The sequence below is a fragment of the Conger conger genome, chromosome 3, assembly GCF_963514075.1.
Source record: "Conger conger chromosome 3, fConCon1.1, whole genome shotgun sequence".
NCBI lineage: Eukaryota > Metazoa > Chordata > Actinopteri > Anguilliformes > Congridae > Conger > Conger conger.
Genome location: NC_083762.1, coordinates 48539052 through 48550422, shown reverse-complemented (window position 1 = coordinate 48550422; position 11371 = coordinate 48539052). Strand labels below are relative to the sequence as shown.

The window sequence follows — 11371 nt, the reverse complement described above, 5'->3', positions numbered from 1 at the left end:
GTCTTCTCTCACCTTCCTCCTTATGTTTCCATCTACTCTGCTTCTCATTTCCATCCACATGTGCATTTTCTTCCTCCTCTGGATTCTCTGGCGTGTCCCGACTTGTGTTCATTTCCTCCACTGTCTGGGAAAGATGGGAACAAATGGGATGGGAACTGATCCACACTGCAACTTGCTCTTCATTGGTTGAGATGCCTTTCAACCCACCTTGTCCTTTCCCTTGTTTAATGTAGGTCTGCTCGCCAAACTGGTCAGCAGGTACAGCAGTTCCACCGTCAGAGTGGCGGCAGACGTGAGCCCCAGCTAAAAGGTCCTGCTTGGCCTCATGTGGAAGGTTCTGCACCATCCTGAGGTACCAGGTGATGTACCGCGCATAATTATGGTGCCCAGCAGCGAAGAAGTACATCATTCATCGTGCGTATTCATGGGGCATCGTGGGGGAGTCAAGTGGTCAAGTGAAGAGTAGCAGGTGACACCGGTGGGGGAGGGGGGACTGCACATCGTTGCTCATAAAATATTTTTAAAGCAAAATTATAACCATTTCCAGTTTTTAGCGATTAATTAGCTTGTTATGCTGATTACTCAAATTGCCCAACATGCAACTCTTAGCAACCAAGGTTAATATCATCTGCTAAGCCTATAGATGACATTTTAATCATAAAAGTTCATAGGAAACAACATTGCTGGGTTTAATATAGGCCATATGGGGGTTTCCAGTAGACTAGTAGCCTATTGAGCGTTCATAACAATGATGTTAACGTCTCTGACAAGTTCGCACATGTTGTCATCTGTGGCAGGGTAATACTCACGAACCACACTGTCAGTGCAGCGGGAGGGGGAGGGAGAGGGAGAGAGAAAGGGAGGGAACATCAATGGCTACCGCCTGTAGTAGCGAGGAGGACTGGCCTTCCTTGTGAGCTGGTGTGGTGAAACCTCCAATGTCGATCTCAGAAGGCGACAAAATAATAATGCGTTTTCAGTTTCTAAACTCACTGAACAGTTAACTAACTAGTAAGGATATTTCACCTCACGAAACGACGTACTTTTCTCAACGGCAGCAACGAAGTCTTCAAAGTTGATTGAAGTGTAGTCTCCTCTTCGACACGGCGACTCTAACCGTAATTCTTCCGGAAAACAATACAAGAAACCTCACTTACACTTCGACATAAACTTGCAGTTATTCAAACTATATTAACATTTCCTTTCTGTTTACTTTCAATAACGTGGGAGCTCTCCAGGCGCCGCCATTTTCTTCCTTCTCGTCATTTTCTGTGTTCCTCCCCGTCTCTCCCAGTCCCACCCCCTCCGTACTCCCGATTGGGCAGTGCACCCACTTTGCAAATCACTGATTGGCTGGCCTATTGCCCTGTCCTGTGGCGCTATTGGGTGTTGATTTTAAAGAGGAGATTTCACTAAAGTCATTGCATATAAATAAACATGTCCACACTCTAGGTGTACCACTACACATAAAACAGTATTGTCTGCCTTTGTGTCCCTACAAGACCTTTCTCGTCAAGAACACATGGAAAGAATGTTCTGCCCAAGAACATAACAACATTCTTGCATTCTTTGTATTGAGAGCATACATTGTTCAGCTGCTAATTGGTTGAATCAGGTGGGCCAAATTTGGGTTGAAATGAAAATCTACAGGATGGCAGATCTCCAGGAACAGGGTTGGCCAACCCTGATCTTGCATATTGCATAAAATAAAAAGGAGAAGCTTATTTATTTAACTAACAGTTGATTTAATTCTCACCTACTTGAATTCCAGCCTCAACCATTAGAGGAGCTGACTGTGGAACAGCTACCAGATGATATGGAAATCGAACCAGATGAGCAAACCGATGCCTTCACAGTGAGTGTGCAGCATCACATTATCACAATCATTCTCCCTTGAAGATTATTCTTGTATTTTTGACACTCTTAAAATGCCAAATTACTAATGCATTGTACCAGTTTGTAACCTCCATAGTGTTCTTCAAAAAGTCCTTCCCTTCCATGAATTTGGTGAATGAGTCCATGTTACTTATTATAGTTTTTTGTTTCTGCCCCCCCCCCCCCCTTTTTTCCCCCAGGCCTACTTTGCTGATGGCAACAAGGTAATGTTTCTCTGTCAGAGATTTCATAGCACTTCTCAGGTACATACAAACAATGATTTTGAGTGTCTTTCTTATTTGTTTGTTTCTTTCAAAAGCAACAAGACCGGGAACCTGTGTTTTCTGAGGAGCTTGGCATAGCTATTGAGAAGCTGAAAGATGGCTTTACTCTTCAAGGACTCTGGGAAGTTATGGGTTGTTAATTTCAGAATGCTTGCTTTCATAGTATTGACATTGTAGCATTGATGGAGTAATTTAATGCTAGGGAGGTATTGGACAGTAGAAATAAACATGTGAAATAAACAACTGTGTTCTTAAACTTTATGGTTAGATTAATGTAAGTAATAACAACAATACAAATTATAATAATAATAATCAAAATATAATATTTAATATTATTAAGGAGTAACCTGGTGGTTGGTCACACGTTCAAGGTTTTTATTTGCAATTTGCACAAGAGGGCATTGGAAAATGGAATGGAATGCTCTGAGTGATAGTACGACCTATGTACGTCCTAGACTCATGTTACAGAGTGGAGTAATTGTAGATGCAATGAGATAAGAAAATCCATCCGTCCATCCATTATCTTAACCCGCTTATCCTGAACAGGGTCGCAGGGGGGCTGGAGCCTATCCCAGCATTCATTGGGCGAAAGGCAGGAATACAGCCTGGACAGGTAGCCTGTCCATCGCAGGGCACACACACTCATTCACTTATTCACTCACACACTCACACACTCACACACTCACACACTCATACCCACGGGCAATTTAGACTCTCCAATCAGCCTAACCTGCATGTCTTTGGACTGTGGGAGGAAACCGGAGTACCCAGAGGAAATCCACACGACCACGGGGAGAACATGCAAACTCCACACAGAGAGATCCCGGCAGACCGGGATTCGAACCCAGGACCTCCTTGCTGTGAGGCGGCAGTGCTACCCTCTGCACCATCCATGCCGCCGACATAAGAAAATGGAAAGACAAAACAGGATTATGAGACTGAATTTCAACCTCATCAATGTCTACACCAAAGCTTAATACCAAGTCTAATGTATGAAATGTAAAGCCAGCTTGATTCGTTAAACTCACCTAATATCACCACTTTGTCATAGCTTATAACTAAGTGAGAGAGAAATTCTGAAAATTCATGAATAAAGCCAGAGTAAGGGCCAGGAGGTCTGTAAACTGTCACCAGGGCAGTAGGCTGGGAAAAAAGGTGGGCACCACCAGTATCTTGCTGGGAGAGATAATGACTAATACTTCAAATGAATCAAATTCAGGTTTTGGGATTGGATGAATGAAGTGATTTCACATAACAGCCCCCTCATTGACAGAGACCGGGGTTTTGAGTATACACTCAGTGGGCACCTCATTAGGTATTTATTAGACTTTTTTACTCTTATTAAGTCTTCTGCTGCTGTAGCCTATCTACTTAGAAGTTTGATTTGGTTTGTGTTTAGAGATGCTCTTTTGCTTACAACTGTTGTAATATGTCGTTATTTTCGTTACTGCCACCTTCCTGTCAGCTTCACCAGTCTGGCCCTTCTCCTCTGATCCCATTCTGAAATTTGGTCTGAAAAACAGCTGCACCTCTTGACCATGTCTACATGCTTTTATGCATTTATTTGGTGCCAGATGATATTTGCATTAACAAGCTGGTGTACAGGTCTACCTAATAAAGTGATCACTGAGTATATATGAAACCAGGTGGAGACGATTCATTTAAAGTTAAATTCTTGTCTGTTTTCAGCCAGGTTTCAGTGAGACATACAGACGTGGTCAAATTTGTTGGTACCCTTACAGCTCATTGAAATAATGCTTCATTCCTCCTGAAAAGTGATTCTATTAAAAGTTATTTTTTCATGTATACTTGCATGCCTTGGGTTTGTCATTGAATAAAGCTGTGAAAAGAGTTGAATTATTGCTTATTCTACTATTCTACCCAAATATTCTAAAATGGCCTGGACATTTGTTGGTACCCCTTAGACAAGATCATAAATAATTGGATTATAGTGATATTTCAAACTAATTTGTTCATTTAATTAGTATCACACGTCTGCAATCTTGTAATCTGTCATTCAGCCTATTTAAATGGAGAAAAGTAGTCACTGTGCTGTTTGGTGTCATTGTGTGCACCATACTGAACATGGACCAGAGAAAGCAAAGGAGAAAGTTGTCTGAGGAGAAAAGAAAAAAAAAATCGACAAGCATGGTAAAGGTAAAGACTATCTCCAAGCAGCTTGATGTTCCTGTGACAACAGTTGCAAATATTAAGAAGTTTAAGGTCCATGGAACTGTAACCAACCTCCCTGCGTGGCCGCAAAAGGATAATTGCCCCCAGATCGAACAGAAGGATAGTGTGAATGGTAGAAAAAGAACCAAGAACCAACTGCCAAAGAGATACCTTCACCTTGGAGTTACGCTTGTATGTCAGTTTCTAAGTTTATAAGAAGAAAACATTGGACTATTCTGAAGTGGCCTTCTATGAGTCCTGATCTAAATCGTATCGAAAATCTATGAAAAGAACTGAAACTTGCAGTCTGGAGAATACCTGTTAACAGGCTCAGAAGTCTCATTGAGAGTTACAGAAAGCGTTTGATTGCAGAGTTAAGGGTCCCATCATTTTTGTCCATGCCAATTTCATTTGTTTTATTATTTACAATATTATGTTGAATTAAAAATCGAAAGCAAAGTCTGATTTCTATTAAATATGGAATAAACAATGGTGGATGCCAATTACTTCTGTAAGTTTCAAGTTATTTCAGAGAAAATTGTGCATTCCTCAATTTCTTGTGGAAGGGTACCAACAAATTTAATAAATCAAGACAATAATCTGAGATTAGTTCATTCACAAGAGCTGCTTTAGAGTAATTTGATTTAGTAATCTAAATTTGAGAGAAGTATTACTAGCCTAGCAATAATTAAGGCTGTGTATTTGTCACAGAAAAAATTTAGAATATTTTTTAAAAATTAACCAATATCTCACGCAAAGCAGTGGGAAATGATTGAAATAACATGCTCAACCATATTGACAGTAAAAGTGTTTGAAGTTTCAAAGAATCATTGCCTCTAGTAAAAAAATATGTGTAGGCTGAATGCATTGATATGCTGTCTTTCATGGAAATACATGCTATTTGCTTTTAGCAGAACATTGTTCGAAACAGAGCATGAAATAATAATAATAAAATAATCTGAATCTGAAAAATCGAACAATATCAAGATGAAAAAAAGGTTAACTGATTTTTAAGAGATGTCAAACACTGAATGGGGTCAAATTGATCCAAAATATAATGGGAGGGTCAATCTGCTTCATTCATAAAATGTGGTACGTAGCGTTACAGACTCGCTAATTACCTGGCTCATTATCTAATATGTGTGTATGAGAAATAGGACTGTAACCTGCTGTTAGTGCCATGTACAGAGAAAAAATCTTAACAAAATTAAAACTGGCACCGGATGACCCACTGAAGGGATAGAGCTTGCCTGTTACCTTTGGGCTATGACTCTAGGCATCGGTCTAGTCCAACTCCACCTTCCCTGCATCAGCAGCCAATTCTTTGTTCACATTAAGGTTTTTTATAGTTTCATTTTTTCCCATAACCAGTGTGTGGAGGCAACCTGCAGTGAAGGAAACAAAAGTCCTTCAAAAAAAGTTAATGGCATTGATGTCCTTTGCGGTGTGTTTTATAGTGTTTTATTCCTTTTGTTCCACAGATAAGCATATACACTCACCGAGCACTTTATTCGGAACATTTTTACTTAATTGCATGAATATGTAGGTATAATAATCAGCCAATTGTGTGGAAGCTGTGCAATGCATACAATTATGTAGATACGGGTCAGGAGCTTCAGTTAATGTTCACATCAACCAACAGAATGGGGAAAAATGTGATCTAAGTGACTTTGACCGTGGAATGATTGTTTGTGGCAGACAGGCTAGGCTGGTTTGTGTATCTCAGAAATTGGATTGAGGAATGGTGAATAGGGTGGGTGGAACAGCATTGCAATCCTTTGAAGGGAAGGGTATTTTCACACTAATAGAGATTGTTGGTGGCAGACAGGGTGGTTTGAGTATCTCAGAAATTGCTGATCTTGGGGGTCATGCATGAAAACCTGTGGGGCGATAAGTCTGAAGACGGAAGATGAAATTTATGCTAACGTAGATATATTGTCAAAATATGCTTGGATTTGTCTTCTAAAGACCAAGAGTGGTACCATGGTGACTAGGGTTTCCAAAAGCTGATGAAGCATCACAACATAACACATTTTGCCACTGGTAACGATGTGAAAGTTTCAGGGGTTGAACGGGTTAACTGGGCCCTAAAAACAAGAATGCGGCGTTACTTTGCAGTGCATAACACACTATGCTATATAGACAATGTACAAGATATGGTCCGGTCAAACAATAACAGCTATCACGGTACAATTAAAATGAAGCCTGCAGAAGTAAATGATACTAACGCTTTTAAAGTGTTTAAAAATATGTACAGGCTCTTTCCAAAAAGACCTAAAAAGCTAAAGTTTAAGTTTGAGGAGGGTGATACAGTTCGAGTTTCCACATTGTGTGGGAAGTTTGCAAAAGGCTATAAGCAAACCTATACAGACAAATATTTCACAGTTGCTGAATGGGTCCACAGAATTCCATTTATATAAATTGAGGGATTATGATGGTGAAAACATTGATGGAACATTTTATGAGGATCCTCATTTAATGCCATTAAATGAGGAGGAATTATAGAAGGTTACAGTGGATAAAGACAGGACATTTAAGGTTGAAAATAGTTGCGGAGAAGAAGCAGAGGTTGAAAGGGCTGGTTTTGGTCAAGTAGGTAGGTTGGCTGGAGAAGTTCAATAGTTGGGTAGCAGCAAGTCACGTGGTTGAAATTGTCTTAATTGATTCTTAATTTATCCTCAATGCGTGTTAACATAAAGACAATCACGATTACAAATAACATTTTTGTGTAAATCCTTATTACTATTAGACCAATTTCTGAATTAAGTGCTTACGAGGAGTGTTTATCTGTCTCTCTCCCAGCAGACATACAAACTTTGACATTAATGGCTTCTCCTGAAAGGGGGTAGCTAGCACATTCTGGTCTTACAGCAAGGTCAACAAGGGGTACTCAGAAGACAAAATACTGATCAATGTTCGTGGCCAGCTTTATGTCTTTTTGTTTTGGTAAAGCCCCCCCTCCTGGAAAAGTGTATAAGAGGCTTACTATGTCTGATTCAAATCAGAAAGCCTCACTTTCTGTTATTTATTTGCAAATAAATATGAAAGTTAAACTCAACTATAGCTATCATTGTTTTTACTGGGATCTGTTTCATCAGACGATGCTCACCTGTGAAATGTTAAAAAGGGCATTTTTCCCAAACAGTTTGGCGACGAGGATGGGATCGCTAACTTGGTTCTTCCCTATACAGAACAGTCTCGGAGTCCGCTGTGACACGGACAGACAGTGTACACTGCCAGTGGTTAGAGTCCCTTGAACTGAAAAACCCACCCCACGAAGGGATTGTAAGCAATCACCTGAAAGCTGAAAAGCTGAACACAGGCCAGTGTGATAGAGGTGTTGTGTAGCGTGTGTGTGTGCGTGTGAAAGTGTCGACTGCGGAGACAAATTATCTGATTAGATTAGGTTAGGTTTTTAGGCACCTTAAAAAAAAATGTATTAAGTTAATGAAGTTTAAAGAATTTTTTTTTTATAAAACTTGCACATTAAAATAAGTGAAAAGGAAAATTATTAAGAATAAGGTACAGACTAATAGTGGGGTGAGGTAATAACCATGAGCTCAAAGAGTTCAAAGAGACAAGACCCAGAATTTACGGGTCCTATGAAAATAGGAAACAGGAAGTAAATAGTAAACAGGAAGTGAGCTATTTTGGATTTTGTGTGTTAATAAGTGTTTTTTTCACATACCAAACTTTGAAGTACTCTTCCTAGGGGGTTCATCACATTCACACAAAATGTGGTCAGCATGATATTACAGGCCTGACACACAACTATGAACTGATTTTTAATATCTTGGAATGGTATGGCTATGGTCAGCCTTAAAATTAACATGTAATACTGCCCAAACAGGAAAATTATGTATTAAATAATTTCAAAAAGGTATTAAATTCTACATTGCCTGATTTTGAGGCTACAACTTTTCACAGATGTTCATTGTTGGAGTGTCATCACATCCATTCGCTGAGATATCCAGTCTTAAAACTTCAACGCAAGTCGCAACTGACTCTCCCATTTCTAATACGCGACTGCCATCTATTGACAAAGGATGGTATTCTTTCTCTTTTTCTTGGATAAAGTGATTTCTCAACGACAGGTTTTGTTTCTTTTTGCGAGCCAGTAACCATAACGATGTATGAGTAAGAGCGGCAGCCTACGTGACAAAATGAACTGACAAAACCCAGCCCACAGCAACGTTTTTTCTCATCTACCTTAATTATATGGATTGAATAACTAAAATAAAAGACAGGCTTTTACTGGCAGGAAAGTATCATATATTTAAAAGATTAACACATATAATGCATATCCTGCATTGACGTTCAATGTTATTTGGTTTAAAAAAAAACGTAGTGTAGCATTTTAAGGACTCAATACAAAACAGCTGTTCGGAAAGTTGGTTTGAAAACGAAGAAGCCTTATTAAGGAATTCGAGCCGTTTCTATTTTACTTCATTTGATTGAAGTGAATGCCGTAACCCAATTAAATGGAATTCGCGTGGGAATACACATAATAGCCTACACTGTCAACGTGAAATAAAAATATATAGAGGTTTAAATCGATCCTATATTGGGACATTTGTTATGATGGCTGGTGCAACGGGCATTTTCGGTACCGTTGACCATAATCGAATGCTAGCATTTATATCATTACACTGACCAAGTACCGTTAAAAAGCACATTTTTGGTTCCTTTGTGTTGTCTACACAATCTATTCTACTCACAGACTAACTGCGTCGCTGTAGCTTCCCCCCATTTCTGATACGGGGATTCCATTTATTGGCAGAAAGTGGTACTTTTATTTTTTTCTTCCTTCAAGTGATTTTTCAACGATAGGTTTTTGTTTTTTTCTAGCGAGCCAGTAGGCATAACGATGTATGATTTACAGCTGCAGCCTACGTGACAAAATGTATTGACAACACCCAGCCCGACGTTTCTTTGCATCTATTTTCATTATATGAATTGAATATCTGAAATAAATATTAGACATTTAATGACTGTCTTTAACTGGCAGGAGAGTAGCATTTATTTAAAAGAGTCAAAAGTCAAAAAGAAACGTTAACGTTTGAGATGGCTCTGGTCGAACTCTGTGTTAACATGAGACTGTTATGTTCAACAAAGGTATGGCATGCAGGTCGTTGCGAGATGACGCGCATTGGCTAACAGCAGCCAGCCTGTCCACTGTCTGTGTGAGTCAAAAAACAGGTCAGCTACGTTTGTTTACATGAATAGAAAACTTTCAGTTAAATCGCCAGATATGTTAGTTTATTTTGCTTGTCATTAAACACGAATTAAGAGAACATACAATTTCGCTAGGAATTTTTGACTTAATATGAAAATACCGGATTGAGGGCAGAGACATGGCATCTCCTTTAGATTTGGCTGAACAAATGCGTTTCAGGCAGCATAATTACCGGTGAAATGGAAAAGAATGATGCTGGCTAACTAGACGTTTAATGCAATATTATCCGACACTTAGGAGAGAAATTATTTAACCAAGATAAAAGGAAACATACAACTTTTGGCCAATAGATGGCGTACGTGTATAAGAGGGCAGTATAGCTTAATGGTTCAGACAGTGGATTAAGACATGCAAGGTCCGCGGTTCCATCCCCGGTGCGGCCACAATAAAGTTGAATAGTTTCTTTACGCCAATGGTTTTATTTTGAGTTCATATTTATAACCGAATGACTATTCAAGCATAAATTGTGCCTCCCGCTGTAAAATCTATGGAAATTAATTCATCTCTGCTCTCCAGACAGGACTGTAGCATGTTATCACAATGTGCAAGCAAGAAGTTGTTTTTATTTCATTCTACATTGTCTGATGAGGCTGAAACTTCACACATGTTCATTTTTGGAGTGTAATCTCATCCATATACCAATAAAGGCTCAATGGCATAGCGCCACCATCTGGCAACAGGAAGTGGCCTTAATTTCACTCGACATCTTCCGATGTGGCTGAAAATGTAGAAATATTTTTATTATTGGAGTGTAATTAAATCCATATACCAAAAATTGCTCAATGTTATAGCACCACCAACTGGCAACAGGAAGTGGCTTTAATTTTACTCGACATCTTCCAATTTGGCTGAAAATGTACAAATATGTTCATTTTTGGAGTGAAATCAAATCCATAAACCATACACAGCTCAATATTATAGCGCCACCATCTGGCAATAGGAAGTGAGGCTTATATCATTGATGCATTCCAATAGCAGCAGCAACATCTTCATTGATCAAAGGAGAATTCCTGTGCACACTATACGTTGTCCAGGAAGGTGATTATTTCCAAAGTGTGTACATATTGTGAAACATGTCATTGGCACAACTATGCCACCAAGGCGGTTGCGCCCATGGTGCTTGGGCCCGTTCATTGCTGCTTGCAGCTATATTTATTATTATTATTATTATTATTATTATTATTATTAGGGCCCAAGCACCGTAGGGTGCGAAGGACCCTATTGTTATTGTAAAGATTATTATTATTATTATTATTAGGGCCCAAGCACCGTAGGGTGCGAAGGACCCTATTGTTATTGTAAAGATTATTAGGGCCCAAGCACCGTAGGGTGCGAAGGACCCTATTGTTATTGTAATGATTATTATTATTATTATTATTATTAGGGCCCAAGCACCGTAGGGTGCGCCCCACAGCGCCCCCTATCGCATTGTCTTCTATTGTGGGCAGGCACTTTGAGCTACCTGCACCTAATTTGGGGGCCAAATAGCGCTCCTCGGTCCAAACACATTTCTCATTCGGATCTAATCAAATATCCAAACAGGAAGTCAGCCATTTTGGATTTTCTGAGTTTTACACGTACTACACTTTTAAGTACTCCTCCTAGGGGGTTCATCGCATTCACACCAACTGTGGTCAGAATGGTCTCAGGATAGTCATGATGCTAAATTGCCAGGATATTTTTGATAGCTCAAACGGGACGGTCCTGGGGAGGCGTAGAATTTTTATGTCACGCCGCGCCAACAGGAAGTGGCCGTAATTTCATGGTCGACATTGTCGGATCTGGCTGATATTTTAGAAATACG

The 11371-nt window shown here is 39.5% G+C and overlaps 1 long non-coding RNA gene across 1 annotated transcript; it reads left to right on the top strand.

Annotated features, from left to right (window-relative positions):
• Positions 1-848: 848 nt before the first annotated feature.
• LOC133125059 (uncharacterized) lies at positions 849-7389 on the top strand. Its single transcript, XR_009708380.1, has 3 exons — positions 849-1855; positions 2076-2099; positions 2195-7389. It is a non-coding gene; the product is annotated as an uncharacterized LOC133125059 (long non-coding RNA).
• Positions 7390-11371: the final 3982 nt, after the last annotated feature.